General features: G+C 33.6%; 1 protein-coding gene across 2 annotated transcripts in view; it reads left to right on the top strand.

Moving 5' to 3' along the window:
- The first annotated feature begins 2854 nt into the window (after nucleotides 1-2854).
- The window catches only part of LOC116456674 (cadherin-10), a 166308-nt gene continuing 147324 nt past the window's right edge, over nucleotides 2855-21838 (top strand). For both annotated transcript variants that reach the window (XM_032135439.2, XM_032135438.2), the window contains exon 1: nucleotides 2855-3242. The gene's annotated coding sequence lies outside the window, so the exon portion shown is untranslated. The remainder of the gene's footprint in view (nucleotides 3243-21838) is intronic.

Genomic DNA, 21838 nt, shown 5'->3' with positions numbered 1-21838 from the left:
TTGGTAACCACAGGAAAACCCTATCTAATTCACAAGACTATTTCACATAAGATTGGGAGGGAAAATTATAAAGAAATAGAAAAACTTGCAGAATCCCAAGTTAACTCATTTATATTGTGAAATAAAGAAAATGAAAAACAATATTGTTTAATGAAACAAAACCCATTGTCAGAAGTTTTACATTTTAGTCAATGTTCTTTTTATTCTTTATTTTAATTTTAATTACTAGGGCATATATTCGATAGGATGGCATTTGATCTCAGATATAGAGTCTTTCTTTTATGAGATGAGCATTAAGAAAAATGTGAATAGGTTTAATTCATTTATTGTTCAAATGTTTTCCTCTTCATTCTCTCATATCTATAACTAGATCCCCTGAACTTTGGAATACATGGATGCTTTGCCTATTATTTATTAATTATATTACTTGATCCAAAAAAGAAAAAATGCAATAGCCGACAATTGTTTCATAAATGTTAAAATATTATTAACATTATTTTGTATAAATATATTTCACTAGCATTATGACATAATTTTAATTTTAAACTAGAATAAAAATTTGCTTTTTTCCAAAAAAGTATATTATACAAAATATACTACTCTGTAATACATGGATATAATAGACAATCCTGCTGTTTGTACCCAATTCTGTCACCTCCCTAATAGCACCAGTGACTTTAGCTGGGCAAATAGTGAGAGTAAATACCACATCCCCAGCCTCTCTAGCAACAATGTGTGACCAAGTGCCTAAATTCCATCCCATGAGATCATGAAAGTGACATGTACACGTTCAGGGTCACATCTTTCAAAGGACGGGAGCAACTATCTCTTATTCCTTTTATTCATTTTTCTAGAAGGTAGATGTGGGGTGATCTCTCTTGGATCATATAAATGAGTTCAATTCCGTAAAAACATTGAGCATCAAGACAGAGGGAACCTGAGTTTCTGATGACTAGACGGCAGAATAAACACACCAACTCAAAAACTTATGTAAGAGAAGCATAAACTTCTATATAATTCAGAAAATGTTATTTTGGGAATACATCATTGCAACATGTATTCTAATTAATAAAATAGCAATTTACCTCAGATCTTAGCCTTTGGTTATTTTCTCAACCTATTTAAATGTAACCCCCAAATTCTTCACATTATATAGTCATATATTTTGAAATTAGCACTAAACAATCATACGAAAAGTTAATTTAATAAGAGAACAATGTGTGTGTGTGCACCTAACCTTCTGCATTTAATTAAATACTATACATTTCTCTTGACAGCTAATTTTAGCATGTCAATAACAGTATTATATTGAATACGCACATATACCAGGCTAACACAAATACACACAAATATACATATCACAGGTAAAAAACGGAATATCTATTTTCACTTGACTCTGAAATTAAGGCACGCTGTTGAAAAAAAACATACAAAACATAACAAAAACTATGGGCAAATGATACGGTGATAATTCAGAATTCTAGCTCTATTATTAGCAAACTTTAGAGGGGCCATAGAATTTTCCTGATCTTAATGCCGTCATCTGTAAAATTAAGAGTTTCAAAAGTCCATTTCTGCTCTAAATATCATTTAGCTGTTTAGCTCAGTGAAAATGTTTGGTGTTCTCAAATATAAAACTAATTGGTAAAATTCATCATATAATAACACTGTGATACATTAAAACCTTTTTGGAATCTAATTTAGAATCTCCCTCTCACTTCTTTTTTTCCCCTCAGATTGAGTTTCCTTCCTTTTTCATTGTGCTGATTATATAAGGGGCCTGCTGACTGTTAGAATGATCAAATAGGTACAGAGGAGGCAGTATGGCAACCAGAAACAATATTAAACCTGAAGTAGGAGTGTGGTATTACAGCTTTGACCCCACCTCCAGTTAGTCCTGTGACCATTTAACATTCTGAGCGTTATTATCGGCTAAAAAACAATAATAATAACTGGCCAAATGATCGTTGTAATTTCTCCTCTAGCTTTAAAACTATAATTGACATATATGTATTTATGTGCATATATATGTATATATGTATATAATTTATTTATGGATGGCACTTTAAAAAGAATCTACCTGTAGCCAGAAAAATGCAAAGATGTTAATTACTTTGTGGAGCTATACTGACATCCTTTGGTAAGGTTTGGTTGATTGCAATTTGATGTGGAGATAGATAAATAGCGAGACAGTTAGATGTTTAAGTAGATAGAACAATCCAAATGTATTTACATCTGTCCACACACTCATTTGGGTATGAAACTCATATTTATGAGAAAAAAACGTTAAAAAGAAAAAAAAGAAGACCGTGTCAAGTTCAAAGTCTAAATATTTTAATAACATTAATTATATATTTACATTTTTAATAAAATATTTTATCTATAAAGTATTAAAATGCAAAGATTAGGCAGAGAAGACTGGCTCGCGGACATTCCAAAATGATGAGCGAGGTATGCACTCCTATGACAATAAGCAACAAGAAAAGGGATTTGGAAAATCAAGCCGAGAAAGTTCCCTGAAAGCAAAAAATAAACATTTAAAACCACAGCGAAAAATCACTCTGGTAACATATCAGATCTGGTTGCAATTTGACTTGGCGCTCGGATAATACTTGGATTTCCGTAGTCTGGTGTGAGGATGGTGCAGGAATATATATGCCAGAAGAACTATCTTTAAAAAAAAAAAAAAAAAATGCAAGAAGCAGTCCTGTTCCTGAGATTGTATTAACGGACACAGGCGGATTAGATTGGGCTGATTACCTTAGCCTTGAAACAGAGAGTCTTTCTGCCCTGCGGGGGAGGGGACGCCTTTCAAGCAAAGCCCTCCTCTCGGATGCGCCCTCCCCTCGCATTCACTTGCAAATCGCTGCGTGCTCGCAGAAGCCAGCACTTCCACAGTCTCTAACCTTCCCATGGCGAGTGCTGCAGCTCTATCAGCAGAACCTTTCTCTCCGTGTGAGGAAGAGCTTTTTTCTTCCCTTTCCTTTTTTTTTTTTTTTCCTTTCCCCTTAATCAGAAGCACTGAATGAAAGCCAATCAGAGAGAGAGCTCGCCTCCGTTTTCTTCGGTTCCCTGCTGTCCAGAGTTAAAAGTGATGCTGAGAAAGAGCTTGAGTTAGATTGAAGTAGAATCAGTGATAGAAAATAACAGCCGAAAACAAACAAGAAGGGGACATAGTGACAATTTCTCCTGGGTTATTTTGGCTGGAACCAACTTCCGTTATCCAGAAGCTGATAAAAAAGGTAGGAAGACTTCACCTCTTTTCTTTTAACTCCGTTAAGGTATTATATATTCTTCCACTTGAGGGGTGGGGGGGGGAGAGGGAGGAGATAAATGTTTGTTTTTAAGTTGTGTTTAGCAATTATTTCAAAATAATTATCTTTAGTACCTAAATAAATAAGCATACAACTCTATATATTTAATTCTAGAAACAACAGCTTCGAATATCTATATAGGCAATGTAAAGCTGGATAAATTATATATTATGCTCAACAGTGGGTCATGATATTAGAGTTTGTGAATTCATTCACTTGGAACAAATGCTAAAAAATATGTTATGAAGTGAATTTGTCATGCCCAGACTTGTTCATTTTTATTTTAAAAATCAATTCAAGAGATAACATTGTTGCTGTGAACTCTAACATCATTTAACATTACTTTGCATTCCATATGAATGGATTCTCTCTGCACTTATTCAGTCATAGTTCATTGTACTTTCAATATAAAGAGAAATGACAGGCAGAAGACAGACTCCTTGAAACTGTCAATGGTCACTAAGCATCTACATAAATACAATAGATTGACATTCATCAGAAATAGAATAGGCAGAATTCTTATTTTCAAACTTACATCTGAGTCAGAAGTATTGGGGGGGAGGTAAAGAGAGGGAGAGTAAATGCATGTAGTCAGCAGTTGCAGCATTTATTGTTTCTGCTGCAATAAAATCCATATTTTATGTGGTGTTAAATTAATGCAGCATATTGCAAGTATAAATGCATGTCCCCAACAAGTAACTATTGATAGCACTGTAACTATGGGCAAAAGCAGTAGTCTGAAATTGTTTTTATGCCACTAAAATAAAAACCTCCTGTCTCCTTATATGAAAAAAGGGGAGTCTACAGGTACAAAGACAAATATTGTTTTAAAAATGACCTATCATCTTTTGCTTTGAAAAAACAGATCTGTTTCCTATAATTGTGGTCCTTCATTCCTTCATTCCAGTAAAAGCTTCTATTATCCAAAACTGCACATCCATTACTTCTCAGCTCTTTGGAGATACATTATTTTTTCTCCTCTTTTTTTTCTCTTGAAGGATCTATATTAAAAATAATCTGTCCTTTTGATGTTGACAACTGTTATACTTCAATGCATATGTTAGTAGACTTTCTCCCTCCACACCATCCCCCTCTCTATCTTCCTTTAAAACGTAGCTACAAGAGCTTCTCTGTGGTGAATAACACTTGGCAAGAGTGTGCTCATTTTTTAGGTCTGGTATGGTGAGGATTTTTAATTAGTAGAACTTTCATGAAAACATTATGTCATTGACAGAGCCGTATGTTCATTTTTAGTTAAAAGGGATGAAGAAGAAAGGAAGAGGTTATGTCCTGGAAACATAGGTAAATGCTAAGTCGCATAGATAATCTGCCCCCTGCTCCCCACAGTGTACTAAACGTGGCACATACGTATTCAGTGTGCAATGCATAAGGAAGTAATGCTTTTTTCTGGGGAGGGATGTGGTGAAGAGACTGGAGAGTGCACAAGTATAAACAGCGTGGATCTGTGCCTTAGGGACACATCAGATACAAACCCATTCTGATGATGAAAATATAAAGAAATGCTTCTTTCACTTTTTTTTTTGGCTGTGTTATTAAAGTATGAGTCAGTGTCTGCTTTCATTAAATCAGATACTTCTTGGGTTTCAAATACTTGCTGTGAACAAATTGACTTCTCTGGTGAATGCATATACCTTCCCTGACTTCAATCAAAGAATAGAATTCCATACACTTAAAGGTTTGGGGGAAAAAAAAACAACAAACAAAACCAAAATCTCTGGGAAATGGGAAAAAAGAAGGTAAACTGTATGAGCATCCACCTACATATGCATATGCGTGAAGTCAATGGTTAAATTGTTTGGTACCTGATTAATGCTCTAGGTGATGTTCCTTGATGTTTATAGAAACTGTTTATTAATTAGAGCAGTACTATGCAGGTAATCAATTCAATATTTCATTGTTAGATTTTTACCCACACTGGTGTTTTCTTTAAAAAAGAAAAAAAGAGGACAAAAGATTGATTTTAATTTAGAGTGATATTTCTGACACATTATTTACAAAGTTAGTGTAATCTGGAAGAGGTATTTTTGTTGTTGTTGTTGTTGAAAAATAGACTATTTGAAACTGGAAGGGTTAATTCCAAAACATGTGAATCTTGTATAAAAAATAGGGTGAATTTCTTGACCTTTACTTAATTTTTTATATAAGCAAATAACTGAGGCAAAGCATATACTATCTGGGGGATTTCTGTGCTTATGACTGATTTCCTATGTTTCTTAACCTACTTTGCAGCAAGTGATAACACTTCTTACTGGAATCTGTCCTTTTTATACCAAATCATTCCACTAGGCTGCAGCACAGCAACAGTATTGGCTCTGATGATGCTGAATCAGCAGCAAAGTGAACCATATTCTTATTAAGTGTTATTATCAGTAATAGTGTTTCATAGTAAGCAATTAATACAAATCAGTGATGCAAACCCAACTATCTCTAGTGTAGCCCTTGGGTATTAAAAGCATTAGCCACATTATATTCTTATTTCTACTATGCAAATTACATTCTAATACTGCTGTCACATTAGAAGTACTTGTAAAATACTGAAATTATAAACAGAAAAACATAAAAATTATTTATGCCAATTATAAGTAATTTTATACAGATATTTGATCTCTAAATTTCAGGTCTATGTTTGAAAACTCTACTTTCGATTAACCCAACATATTATCTGGAATAGGGTTTCAAAAGAGACAGTTTACTAACTATATTATATTTAACAGTCATGTCTGGAATAGATTGAAGTTAAAAACGAAGTAGCAAGAAAAATTTCCTCATCCTTCTTAGACATATATTGAGCAATGGTAAAATCGATTAAGCATTATACTAAGTATAATATATGGTTCATATTATGATATTTTAAGTAGTAAAAAGAAGTGTTCTTGGAATGACACTATAGATGCATATTTGAAAAACTGAAAGTTAGCACAGACAAATCTATTTATCTTTTCTTGACACTTACACAGACCAATGAGTTCACAAAAAATATATTGTTTTGTCATAATTACAATAATCTGAAATCTACAGAAAAAATACAAGTCCTAAATTTAAAAGAAAATCTGCCTTTTTTTTTCTTATTGAAACCTTTGGATGATATTCACAGAGCATTCATATAATTTTCTGCGTTTACCCCAATAAGTTCAACCTTCAAAATTACAGATTTTTTCTCATGCATAAGAGCAAGAGACAATTTCAAACAATTACCAAGCAATGCCTGTTTTCTAAGATAACAATATTAGCTCTGGGTCGCCTGTGCCCTCTTCTTTTCTGACTGTAGAGCAGTCTCACCTCACTTGACATTTTAGTATGAGCCCTTGAGCCCTTTTACAATCCAGTTGTCCTGTCTTTCTTGAATAGAAGGGCACCTAAAGCATATAAGGCCATTTTGCTTTTCCCATACGTTTTTGTCATCACTCACTTGAACTAACTGTAGACACATATTGTCAAAAAATAAGACCCATCACATTAAATTTGTAGATTTCTGGGAATGTATTATTCTTAATGAAATATTAACAATGATGAGTTGAAATAATCTGACCTGTTTAAACATTTTTAATACAACTTTTGCTTAACTCTATTACCAATGCAACTTCTCACAAAAAAGTAACTCTTGATTTTTTTAAGAATGAAAGTGCTTTATTTTCATCAGTTTCTTTATATTTTTATCTGATTTCTTTCTTGCAATGTATGTGATGACTTACTTATACGCTTTATGACTAAGAGACATTGGTTAAACATTAACCATATTGGAGTTGGAACTAAAGAAAGGGAAAGCTGCAAATTAAATAAGAAGGAGTACAATAAAATCACATTTTACATCATTTTAGGAAATAAAATGTAGCGTTCCTTCAAAATAATACCTGCCTGTGGGAGATTGAAATGCCTTCATATAAAAATGCCTTTCAGTAAAGGGTTTCGTTTCCTTAGAGAGTTTGTCAGAAACATTATAAGCACTTTACGAAATCACGTGATTTCAATTTTCAATCTTTTTTTTCAAGAAAGCAGTCTTGATTCGACATACTTTGTATGATGCAATAATATAAATTAAAGTTAAATGACATTTCAAGCTTCAAGACAGAATTAAACAATAGACTATAAGATATAATACAACATTGCTTCACAACAGGAAATGCAGCATTAAATGACATTTCTAAACACTTCAGAGCCCTGCTGATCCCCATAAATTTAGCAGATCGTCTTCTCTCTCTCTCTCTTCTATCCCACGTCTCTTTCTGTAAATCTGTATCTATTTCCATCTCCCTCTCTTTTTTCCTTTTCCCTCCTTCCTCATTTAAAACAATTACAAAACTCCTTGAATAAATTTCCCATGTGCTTTAAAAAAAATTACCTTATTGTAAACTTATATTTCTGTAAATCTTGTGATTTTTATGGCCAGTATTCTATCATCTGCCACATTACACATTACATTTATTACATTATCCTTTGCATTATAGCACAAAGTATATGACAGTTCAGTTGGCTAGAATCTATTCTTTTAAATGAAAGCAACTCTTTTATAAATTTTGTAACACTCAGGCTTCTAAGGAGTTGAAATTGGCACCAGTGTAGTTTACTGCACTAGCAAGCCAAGTATGGGAATTCAGCATTTATTATTGAAATGACTCCTCCAAATTATCAGAATATAGAATGTACAGACATGAATTATTATGCTCAATGCATAAGTTATTGATTAGGAATCTTTTTTGATTTACTGTAAGATAGGATATTGAAATGGTTTGACAGAGCCCTGATTTTTAAAATAAACATAAATTACATGTTTCTAGAAAGCAATGTTTCACTAGATATGTTGATTCTTCTTTGCTGCAAGAAACAAGTATTACCAGTTTGGAATCTAAACATGAAATCCGGTATACAATGAGCAAATGTAGTAAAGAACTACCATTGCTTTTGTTTCCAGTTGGAAATTTGGGAAACATTAAGTGTAACAATAATTGAGGTACGCATAATATGTAACAAAATGAAATAATCAATAAACTGAATATAGTAAATATTCTACCTCGAGTTATTCTGGGAATTCTCTCCATGGTTAATGTAATATGTATAAATACAAGAATTAAAGTTGAAATTCAATATCATTATCTGAATAGATCAAAGACAGCCCATATATTTGCCCTAGTAATTGGAAAATTCTGAGTAAATTTTGTACATAATATTAATACAAGCTTTTACAATGTAACTGTTTCTCCTTTCGTAAAAATATAGCTCCACTCTCAATAAAATTAAGTCAAATAAACTTCCTTTGAATCCATTGTAAATTCTGGGACTTCTGAATTAAGGAATATTTTCATAATTATTGAAGCAAACTTCATATTTAAATGAGGCACCATAATGTTTCCAAATAAGTAAATTTTAAATTAATAGACTTATTTTTTGATAGATTTGAAAATATTTAAGCTACCTGAGGAATTTTGAGGGTTTTGTGTTTCTGAATAAATCTTCAACCTCTAAAGTGTATTTATCAATTATTTTATTTAAAATATTTTCCTTAAATCAAAACATTAAAATTTTTATACCTCTAACTCAAATGGTTTAAATCTATTGCTAATAAGATCAAAAACATGAATTACATACTTTTAAAACCAACAGTGTGATATTGATTTGCTTTAGTGATGACCTGAAGAAAAGAAACTATTGGAGTAAAATATATGTCAACGTATTACATCAAATAAGAAGCTGATTATCCAGTGATTATCTATTAGCTTAGTCAACTATAATATATTTTCTTTTCTTTTTTGACTTCTTAAAGCATTGTAAGTTGGGGGTTATTCCTGCTCTGTAGTCTTGAACCATATTTTGTCACCAGAGTGATTTTTCAATATGTAGTCCCTGAAGAGTGAAAAACAGCAACATGCAGATTTATTCTGCCTGCATTTAGCTCCCTAAATTTGAATATTTCTCCATGAGTAGAAACTTACAGAAAATCTTTATTTATCTACCCCCTCAACCAAGACTTTAGTTATTCCTTTGGAGATGAGTTAAAAAATGAATCCTAAGCACAGACATATACTTAGAAGCACTGTCACTTTGTCTCTTTTTTCTTTTTTTTTTTTGTTTTCAACTACTGAGTGAAGAGTAGAGGTTTTCTACAGAATTTCTACACTAAAGAAGTGACTTCCCCCCCTTCTTGCTGTATGCAATTAAAAATGATAAATGAGAACTCTACTTTTTCTGAGACTTTCTTGTCTTCTAGCTACTGTCTTTTAAAATATATATCCTAATTTTCAATAATTAATACTAGATAGTTCTACATAATATTTTAAAAATTAATTTATAATTCTTCGCTAACTTGCGAATAGACATAAGTACTTGCTATCAATACTTAAAAAAAGACAGAAATGAAATACTCCTAAAATTTAAGTTGAGAAAAATATTTTCTTTACTAATTTTTTTCTCCCCTTGGAGTTAGATTTGCCATCAGGATGGAGTATGAAATTTGAAATCCAGCCCAGTGGAGATGCGAAAATAAATGAATGGCAACCATAATCTTGACTTAAGAGCAATGAAATTAATCACTTTGCTTTATAGGTAGAGGCTAGATCAAGCCTGTTTCTAGGTAGGTCGAAGAAGAAAAAAGTGTGGATGAGGGAGAGCCTTGTACTTCATTGAAGCAAAATGAAACTTTGCATAGGAACCACTGTTTCCAGAAACACCCTTATGGAAATTTGAAATTTTTGATAGTACTTAGGGGCTCAGTACTATGCATTCAAAATTCACAATCATTAAATAACTCTCTTTTGATTTGAGGCTATCATATGTTGCTATTTATTATTATATGTGTTATACTTTTTATTTTGCAGTTTCTATTATTAATTTAACTGGTATCCTGTTATCTATACAATAATTTGCTCAATTTTTCTTTAGCTCCTAATTAATTTCACTCATTTTGGGGGAAGTTACTGTGACCCATTCCCTTCTGTCACACCTGGAGATACAAGGATGAATTTAGTACAAATTTTGTCCTTGAGAAGAGGCAGGTTCTAATCTGAGATATTCATAATTAAATATCATATAATTTACAATGGAAATATCAGTAGTTGTGTTCCAAATGTTTCCATTTTTATGAAATAGTAGTAGAATTAGATGGTAGAACATCATTGGGCAGTCATGTATTCCTCCACCTAACACAGTCTTAAGTTTTCATCTTCCATTAGATATACTGCCGAAGAAACCCCTCAAAAGCATTTTATTCATTCATCCATTCTTTCATTCTTTCATTTGCCAAGTATTATTTAAGTGCCTACCATAAGCCAGACATTGTGCAAGCATCCAGAAAGACAAACTTGGGAAGAGAGAGAAAGAGAGAGAAACAAACAAAAGTCTCTGCTACTGTGAGCCATTGTATGAATAATCACATGACTTGTTATATTCCTGCTTTGATAAATACAAGAAAGATAAGTACTGGGTGCTTTTAAAGTGACTAATACAAGGATCTCACTTATCTATATTTTTAAAGCTGCATCGTTGCATTTATAGCCATACCACATCATTAAAGAAAATATCAGAGTTAGCAGTTTGGTTCAAGATAACATTTTTGTGTAGCCTAAGATTTCTGGCCGGGCGCGGTGGCTCACGCTTGTAATCCCAGCACTTTGGGAGGCCGAGGGGGGCGGATCACGAGGTCAGGAGATCGAGACCATCCTGGCTAACACGGTGAAACCCCGTCTCTACTAAAAATACAAAAAATTAGCCGGGCGTGGTGGCGGGTGCCTGTAGTCCCAGCTGCTCGGGAGGCTGAGGCAGGAGAATGGCGCAAACCCGGGAGGCGGAGCTTGCAGTGAGCCGAGATGGTGCCACTGCACTCCAGCCTGGGGGACAGAGCCAGACTCTGTCTCAAAAAAAAAAAAAAAAAAAAAAAAAAAGATTTCTTTAGTCTACCCCTGAGAATGGATTTTGAATTGGTGCTTCCGTTAGGAGCAGCCTTTTGGTTGGTGATCTGTGGTGCACTTCAAAATACAAAAAAAAATTAGTCGGGCGATGTGGCAGGCGCCTGTAGTCCCAGCTACGTGGGAGGCTGAGGCAGGAGAATGGCGTGAACCCCGGGGGGCGGAGCCTGCAGTGAGCCGAGATCGCGCCACTGCACTCCAGCCTGGGCGACAGCGAGACTCCGTCCCCAAAAAAAAAAAAAAAAACAAAAAAAAAAAACCAAATTTGCGACAGCCAGTTATCATCTTGCAGACACAGGGGACTATACGGGATAAAGCAAGGGCCCAAAGTTGAGACTAATATACCCATCCCCATCAACAAACCTACAGAAAAATTATGTATCAGGAGGCCAAATGTATCCCAAATTTCTATTGCTATTTCTTTGTTTTCTTTCTTTTTTTAACTTTGATTTTAGGTTCAGGGGTACATGTGCAGGTTTGTTATATAGGTATATTGTATGTCACGGGAGTTTGGTATACAGACAATTTTTATGAACAGGAGCTTCCTTACTCCTAAAGTAATGAAAATAAGCACTTCATAGAAGCCACTGTGTTTAAAACGTGGTCACTCTGTGAAAAAGACTCTTCTATATAGTAGTCTGTTTTTGTGAGGACACCAGAGGAAGGTCATGTTTAATGGGAGACTAAACAGTGATAAGCCTACATTCTAGAAGCACTGAGATTTCCTTTCTTAGAAAATGCAATGACCCTAACCTAAGTGCTCTCACAAGGTCCTTTGACAGATAAAAGCATGGATCGTGGCACCAGATTGTCTGGATTTAAATCCTAGCTGTGCCACTTACCATATGTTTCATATTTAATGTCACTGGTAGTTTTTTCTATCTGTAAAATGGGGTTAATAATTATACTTACATCATAGGGCAATTGTCATGATTAAAATAAGCAATTACTATAATGTCTAACAACAATGCCTAATACACAATAGGTGTTCTAGTGCTAGCTATTACTGTCATTGGTATTATTATTAGATGTTAATTCATGTGACCTATGCTTTTTCACTAATATTGAGTGTGTTGTATTTTTACCACAGCATTTAATATCATTAGGGCTACAACTTTAAAATATTTAAATATTTTAACTTGTATTATGTAATAATTTTGTACTTGAAGTGAGACATTCTTGGTGTTTTAAGTCTAATTCTCTTACTAATTCTACCGACAATGTAATAAATTTTTCATTCTGAATTTTATTTTTGGAAAAATGGGAGTTTGAACCATAACATTTCCAGGCACACAGTTGATTTACCTATTATTATAATTGGGAAGGGCTTATAAGTCTATGATTGTAATTGGAAAGGGCTCAATATAAAACTTATAAATATATTCATTCTCTAATGATTGTGAAAATGTCACTTGCATAAAGACTTGAATGTAATCTGAAAAATTGCATTCTCAGAGAGGCATTGCATGAACTAGGGAACTGATGGATACGAATTTTGAAAACGATAGGAAAGAATCGAAATACAGACAGAGGAGGAAAAAAGCATAAGAAAGAGTGAGACTAACTGTTGTGAGGTCCATGAGCCACATAAACTCACTCAGGTGAAACATGAGCCATTTCTGAATACACTGCAGTAATGTTTCCTTTCACAGATTCTGCTTCTTGAGGTCAGAGTAATGAGAATTAGAAAAAGAATGATGAACAGAGGCAGTGCATTACAGAAATTATCCCATTAAAGTTTTGATACCTATAAATCTCAAGAATAATTCTGCAGTCTATATTACAAGCTGAAAGGTCAGTGGACTACCGATTTCCTAGACGAGGTCCCTGAAACTGTCTGATGAAGACATAGAACCTGCTGCAAAATGTGAAAAATTTAACAGGTTTTATTTAGATCATTCATTCTTTTCATTCTTCACATTGAAGGTGATATGAAGATCAATTTGAAACCGCTGTTTCTGTTTTTTATTTCCTTTTTTTGGCTCTATTTACGTATTAATTTAAAAAGCATCTGGAATAGTTTCTACGGATTACATAAACACATGAAAACATACATTGAGGTCATAAAATATACATTTATATGGGTTCATAAATACCTTTTTAAAAGCTTTATTTTAAAAATCCAGGATTATATCACAGTTTTTTTCTTTTCAGTTTTATTTATCACTCAGGGATAATTAATATATTATTTATACATTCACATACTGGAAGGACATACTTAGCACTTCGTCTTATCCAGTAACTTGTAAAGATGAGGTAAGCTATAATAGAGACTCCTAAACCTAGCTGAAAGTTATACTTTGGTGAGCATAGTAAAGATAATGCTCCTATCTGCCATAGCTATATTATTTACATTTATTATCTCTTTAATCATGTATTATCTGCTTAATCAGAGTCACAGTTATCTTTTTCTTCTCATCTTGATTAAATGCTGTGCCCATTTCATAGGATTCTTTATTTTCACAACTTCACTATAATATTTGGCAAAATAATTTAACCTCATGGCTTATTCATCAGGATGGCTAATTTAAAATATTCTATTAATATTACACACATTTTACATTTAGTATAATATATATCTAAATGTATATATACTTTTAGAACTGGACTTTACAAGGACTAAAAACTTTGACATACTTTCTCTTTAATTTTCACATTCTTTTATCATACTAGAGACAAAGTTTGTTAACTTGCATCTATTTTGCTTTCATTTAGTTGGAAGTAAAGTGAGAATAAAAAAACAGAATAAAATTGTGCAAAATTAGAGGAGAAATTAGTTTTTAAAGCCCAAGAAATGGTTATTGAATAATTAATTATGCAGACTACTGAAATAATCATTTCTTTTCAAAATCCTTCAAATTCTTTAAAGGTTTTCAACCATTTGATGTGTTGTTTTGACTGTCTGAAGTTTAAAACAATATAAATTAGGCTTCACAACGTGATCAGAGGGTTGAGATGAATTTACGTTTTTGAAGTATTGACCCATTTATAGGGTAAATTGCTGCTAATATTTCTGGTAAAATTCTATTCACTTGTCCACAGGGAAAATAACATATTTCGGTGTTGAGAGCCACCTTGTGGTCATGTTGAGAATTATTATTCTATAGTACACAAGGTTTTCTGGCTTTAGATGTTTTTCCAAGTGAACATTGCACTTGGAAGCATTGAAACAGATGTGAATTTACATTAAGGGTTATAAGATGACATTGAAAATGAATCATTTTTAAATGAATGCCATTTAATGTTTACATATTGACATGAATTATAGCAAATGTTTTACAAAAGCTGCATGAAATCTTTAAAACAATATTTTTGGGGCAAGATATCATTTTTAAACTAAAATATATTACTGTGCAGTTACAAGTAAACCCTAATGACTCATACGTTTAACCTTCTCTAGGAAAAATTCCTTTCAGAATCCTCTGGTGTTCAACACAAAGAAACCAGGGGCTGAATTATTGTTATTTTTGCATTTTGTAAAACTTAAATGAAAATATGCTGCCTACAAGAAAAGCAGAGAACTAATACCGGCAAACTCTGGTCATTGAATGCATTTTCAGTGGGTTCATTGGAAGTTCAAAGAGACAAATTTGTTTACATTTTTTAATAAATTCTAAAACTATTTATTACTTTGTGTAACATACATATTCACCAAATATCAAGCCTCTTTGACTGGGTTTTTTATAACGTAGTAACATGCTTGCAGAAGAGGAAGACCTATAATTACTGCTTGTAATTTTACTAGTATGTACCTATACTTAAAAAGAAAATAATACAATTATTTTCTAGGAAATGAAAATAAGCACTGACCTAGGTATTTAAGTCAAGAATAGTCATTGATTGCTTATGTGGTCTTACTCCTCATTATTTTCTTTACTTTATTATCTGAAGGTAAACATGAATAAATTTGATCAAAATAAATTGTCTTTGTATATAGCTCATAGGACTATATGAGCACAAAATTTTCCCCTACTTTATTTCTATATGTATAACTATATCTATAGTGATATCTATTTATCAATCGATCTGGATAGATTTATGTTACATCCTAAAGTATCAACATTGTCCTCCTCCTCCTCTTCCTCCTCCTCCTCCTCCTCCTCCTCCTCATCATCATCATCATCATCAAAACCTGAGTAAAACTTCAGTTGTGACATTGGACATGGAATAGCTTAATCACAATTACAGGATACCATGTGAATAGGTTCTGTATCACCCATCTTTGGGGCACTGGGATGATTTGATTTAATTAACAGAATAGCCCTAAATGGGAACTAAAGACAAATTTATAAAATTGCATACAAATCTTATAATAATGATCTCTATGTTATGTGTTAAAGCTATGAGTTGTCCATTGCTATTAGGCAAATTATTTTCTCTATTTTGAACCTGCCATACTGCCCTTTAACGTAGAACAAGTGGTCAGAGCATGCCATTTCTCGTGCACAGCCCAATAGTCTGACTGAAAACAAAGATTACTTTGCTTCCCATTAAACCATGCTCCTTCTGTCAACAAAAGTGCTTCTATTCTGAGAGATATTACTATTGATTTGCTTTTATTCTCAAAAGACTGATGGAGTTTTTTTCTCAGCAATGCTGCACACTAGGTATTATTTCAAATGAATATGTAGAACATTTATTTCAACTTCAAAGGGGAAACAGAAATTGAAATGGTGTATATAAGAGTATAGAAATGTTTAAAATTTGCATGCAACCTTTTGATGATGTCATAGTCATATTTAGTGCTATATTTTAGGGCAAAGGTTTTTTGCAGAATAAATAGTAAATGGATCATAAATATAGAAAGAAGCATATGAAAGCACCTCCCAAAGTAAGTAAAAACCAAGAAACAGCCCAAAATAATTTTAGCTAGAAATATCTACTTCCTTCTCAATTTTTGTCTAAAATATAGCAAACCTGTTTATACATGATAATTATCCTCAATGATAAGGGAGATTTTCAAAGTCAATCATCACCCTGGGACCATTTTTGAACTGCTTTTCATTTTCCACTACTTAAGGCAAAAAATGTATTTTCTATAAATCTCAATTTTTTTCTCTCAAATAGAATTATTTGACAAATGATTTTAATTCTATCTGTATTTTTAAAATGATCCTTTCCATTTGATTCCAACTCCACACCAAAGAAGAAGTTCAAATTACATCTTTCCTTCACAAGTCAACAACATTTTAGAGTTTTAAGATATATATTATACAGGGTGCTAGGAACTTGAGAAATGGATGTAGATGAGATTTTTTGTCCCCTTTCTCAATGAAATGGAAATCTAGTAGGAAAGAGCCACGTTTAAAAGTAAGTACATTGTCAATTATTTAGCGTTCTGTTTGCGATATGAATGGAGTTTCAGGAAAATGTGGAGGAGGGAACATGGTCTTTTACTCATGGGAAGCTGAAGAGGGACTTGAAAGGTGAGTACCCTTTCACTGGGTATTAAGAGATAAAGCTGATGAGCCAGGAGGCATGGCTGCCTGCAAATCCAAAGACCTAGCTGAGCTGATCTGCATGCCTGTATCTCTTCCCTCTCCAATTCTTCCTGAAATATATTTTTCTTAATTGATTTTTTTCCCCACAATTAACCATTCCGTAATATGTACTGATTTTTCATTATAAAGAAGGCAACATGTTAGGCAATAAGATATGATAAAAAATAAGCCATATTCAGACCTCCTGCCCTCAAGTGACTTCTGGTGTTTCCCAGAGGTCAGAAATTACAATATACTATGAAAATTTCACAGAACAGTAACATATAGGATATTATAAGAATTAAAGTTGATGACATACAGTGTTAGGTTTCCTTCAGGGACGAGATTAACCTAAGTCCTTAAGGCAGTGACACTTTGTGTCACTCACTAGCTCAATATTTACCCTGGGTACAATCCCATTTCCAGAGGCAGTACTGCGTCGTGGTAAAATTGCTCTCACTCCAGACTTGAGGCAGATCTACTAAGAGTTTTACCACTTCCACCAAGGAAGGAGTTTGAAAATTTGGCCAAAGTATTCAATCTGGCTAAACCTCAGTTCCCTTGTCTAGAAGATGGGACAATAACGTTGCTGCCTCTTAATTTTGCTGAAAAGACTAAATGAAGCTTACAAAGCACTTGGCAGAGTATTTTTTTTTTGCAATTACAAAGGCCTATTAAATATTGTCAGCATGCATTCCTGCTTACTAGGTAATAGTCAAAATTTTTAATCTGTTCTAATTCTTTCTTCATTGTAGCTTCTCTGCCTCTCTTGTAATTTGCCTCATGATATTGACAAATAGACCAGTTTTTATTTCTAGGAGTTCCATTTATTTATTTTGTTATTATTATTTTAATCTCTCTCATTTTGTTTCTGTTGATTAGGCTGCCCTCAGATTCTGGCTGCTAAAACTCACACTTAAGGAGTTTTCAAATGTTTCTTTTTCCTTAAGATATTCTTGATATTCTTTTTTTTTTTTTTTTTTTTTTTGAGATGGTCTCTCTTTGTCACCAGGGCTGGAGTGCCGTGACGCAATCTCAGATCACTGCAACTTCCGCCTCCTGGGTTCAAGCAATTCTCATGCCTCAGCCTCTCATGTAGCTGGGATTACAGGCAGAAGCTACCACGCAAGGCTAATTTTTTCTATCTTTAGTAGAGATGGGGTTCCACCATGTTGGCCAGGCTGGTCTCAAACTCATGGCCTCAAGTGATCTGCCAGCCTCAGCTGGGATTACAAAGTGCTGGGATTACAGGAGTGAGCCCCTGTGTGTGGCCTCCTTAAAATATTCCCTGAGTTCTCCAGCCACTAGGGCTCTCTAGCTTTGGAAAACTCATCACTCTTAATTTATACCTCTGTTTACTGTGGATCATCATCTGCTCTGAGTTGTTTTTTGCATGCCTTATTCCTTTTGTATATTTTTAATTTCTTAAAACCAAGATCATTCTAATTTTTATTTACATCCCCAACTCATAGCCTAGTATCTCCAACATAGTAGCAAATGTTCAGTGAGGAAACTCATGCACCATATAAGTAGAACATGTGTTATGGTTTGCATTTTACAGACAGGTATACTAACATTGAGTAATTGAAAGATTAAATGACTCATGAGAGACACAAAAGGTGTTTTTCTTCCCGCTGGAAAATATTCTATATTAGTCCATTCTCACACTGCTATAAAGAACTGCCCATGACTGGGTAATTTATAAAGAAAAGAGATTTAATTGACTCATAGTTCTGCATGGCTGGGGAGGCCTCAGGAATCTTACCATCATGGCAGAAGAGGAAGTAGGCACGTCTTACAGGGCAGCAGGCAAGAGAGCCTGTGAAGGAAGCAAAGAGGGAAGAGCCCCTTATAAAACCATCAGATCTCTTGAGACTCATGCACTATCATGAGAACAACATGGGGAAACTGCCCCCATGATCCAGTCATCTCCCACCAGGCCCCTCCCTCAACACCTGGGGATTACAATTTGAGATAAGATTTGGGTGGCAACACAAAGCCAAACTCTCTCACTTCCTTCTTTAAGCTAAAGCAATTATCTTTTTAGAAGGAGAAACTTTAAAGCAGTTTTTTTTCTTCACCTGATGAGTTTGCTTTTTATTTATTTCTTTGTTATCCTTTTCACTTGATATGTACAACTGGCCTCATCCTAAGACCTATTGAATCAGAATTTTTGAAGTTATGGTGTGGTGAAATATATTTTAAAATTCTTGCTGGGTGGTTTGGGTAGATTCATAATTGTAACTAGAAAATATTGAGATGTTCATAATTGTAACTAGAAAATACTGAGATGTTTTTATATCCAAGCTCATAATCTGAATCTAAAATCAGCTTTAAAAGAGAAAGTTTTCTAAATACATTGAAAATGACAAGTATTGATTCCTTAAAGCAGGCTTATTGTAGAGGACATTACTCATTTTGAGAAATACAAATTATTTGATTTTTGTTAAATTGATTCTTGCTTTATAGCCATTTATTGTTTTAAACACATATTCTCTACAGAACTTTGCCTCAATGAGATGAATATAGTAGAAAAACTAAGAGACATATTATATCTTTGAGAAATAAAATAATGCATGGAAGTACTTGGTGGCATGTAATTAAGCACTATAAGAAACGAATAAAGTGCTAGGATCATCAGTATAAGTAAGAAAACTGAAGTAATGGAGGGCATGGAATTTTTACTTGACCTTGGCTTGGAAAATATATAGAATGTGTGTGTGTGTGTGTGTGTGTGTGTGTGTGTGTGTGTGTGTGTGTGGCAAGGTGGGGAGCGGGGTGGGGGGTCAACAAGTGTTCCAGAATTTGTATTTCTGTGAGCAAAGGCAGGAATGAATATGGAAGTTTAATTGGTTACTAAGACACCAACCTGGGTTTATGCTAAGAAAATACGTTTGTGAAGAAACTTGAATACAAGCTTAAAGAGTTCAGATGTAATGGAAAAGTTTATGAAAGGTATTATTTAAAAACTTCACTTAAAAGAAGTTCAAAGAGACAAATAGGGTAAAAAAGTATCAACCTCTGTTCTTGGCATTTTGTATGCATGGCTGTTGGTGTTAATATACACCCAAATGCTTTCAAAGTCAACCAGAAGCTTTTCTTTCAGATAAGCCAACCTGAGGGGTGGCAACGGAATTTAACTCCTCTCCACTCCTAGCATTTTTCTCATGTGTGCTCTCAAATTCATATGTATATTGAATTATCAACTTGGTGTCTGCAGTTTGTCTCCGCTACATTTCCAGTAAAGATAGCTTTAAAATGTCTTTAATATCTTTAAAATATCATGGTTTTGGTGTGATTGCTGTATAGCATCTTCTCCCACTGATGGAAGTATGATTGTCTCTAGTCTATGCTTGCTGTTGGCGTTCTGGTGTTTTGTAGCCTTTAAAACTACCGATGGTCACAATGATGAGTCTTTGATGTGCAAGATAGTTTTGTTTAAATCCTACCTTAGTTAAGGCTCATCTGTGTAACCAGGGGAGGCATTATTTATTTCAAACTCTGTGGTTTTTATTTCCCCTGGGAAAACAATTTGCTCTTAATCTTGTAGCTGGTCATCAGCAAAATTTGATGTAGAGCTTATACTTAAAATTCCCATTCCTGTGTCATTACCATGATGCCATAAGAGTAGGCAAAGTTTTCCTTACTATAAAATAAAAACTTGGACAATATCAACTTCATGAGTTTATTTTTTTCTAATTAACTGAGATAATACATATACTATATTAGTGTGTGTGTGATGTGCGTGTGTGCTGTGCAGTACATACTGTTTGTATATGTAAAGCTATCATTGTGCTTTCACTAATACTGATTATGTGTAGATGTTTTTTCTGCTATTAAAATGTGTTAAAGCAAATAAATAAATGATAGCTATCATTTACTGAGCACTTTCTACATACTAGACAATGTACAGAGTGATTTGCCTCTAGTATTCCCTTTCATCATCATGTTAAAGGAGGTAGGTGATATTATCATCTCCATTTTACAAATGAGGGACCTGAGGCTCAAAGAAGTTTAGATGACTTTCACAAATCACAAAGCTAGTAAACAAGAGAGCCAGAATGAAACTCTTATAATATGGTCCCTGCTCCTCCATTCTTAACCGCTATTGCATATTTAAATATACATGCCTGTATTCCTGGGAGGAAAAAATATGTGATCTATTATTTCACTCTGTATTTTTCTTTTTATAAAATTTCTATTTATTGGTGACTTATTTTTTTCCTTTTCAATGAGAGAAAATTGCCCTAAAATTAAGTAGGATTTAAGCATTTAAGAGTACGCCAAATGTGTCATATTTTAAACACTTTTATTTTATTAATATGTAAAATCGAGTTGTCAAAATGTATTCACAGTAGTGAGAAGATTAGTATTATGTATAAGAATATGTCACTAAAACTAACTTAAAAGTAGCCATAAATTCCTCAGTGAACTTCATGTCATCCTTTTAGCATTATATAATAGTTTACTTTTTAAAATGTTCCTAGTAGGGCAAATAAGGCATATGGTGATATTACTTAATGTGCATAGAATATTTTTAATTATATACAGGAAAATAGTCACAATGGTTGCTTCTGGGTAGAAGGGTAAAGGATTTGCATGTCTGCATCTAGAGGATTTTTTTTCACTGTACTTAATTTTTTTAGAAATTGTTTTTATGAGTATGGATTAATTTTTCAATACAAACTAATTAACTTTTAAAAACTTGCCGATCATCATGAAGTCTGTTGTGTGGGAGAAAGATGAAAGATTCTAAATTCTAAATTCATCTTTATAACGTAAGCTGACCACTCATTGTCCCCATACATAAAGTAGCACACCACATACACACACACTACACACACACACACACACACACACATACCTCACACACACAGATACACATCACACCACACACATCATACAGGCACACCACACACACTACCACACAAACTACTACTGCTACTACACACACACACACAAACACACACACACACACACACACACTCTCCTCACTGAATTTTAGCAATCTGAATAGCTATTATTGGAAAAATATTCAGCAGCATTTTTTTCTTCATGTGGCTTTAACCATAGGAAATATATATATACATACATACACACACACATATATATATATACTTATATATAT

The sequence above is a fragment of the Hylobates moloch genome, unplaced genomic scaffold (assembly GCF_009828535.3).
Source record: "Hylobates moloch isolate HMO894 unplaced genomic scaffold, HMol_V3 SCAFFOLD_17, whole genome shotgun sequence".
NCBI lineage: Eukaryota > Metazoa > Chordata > Mammalia > Primates > Hylobatidae > Hylobates > Hylobates moloch.
The sequence above is the reverse complement of the archived record's forward strand: the minus strand, read 5'-3'. Positions and strand labels throughout refer to the sequence as shown.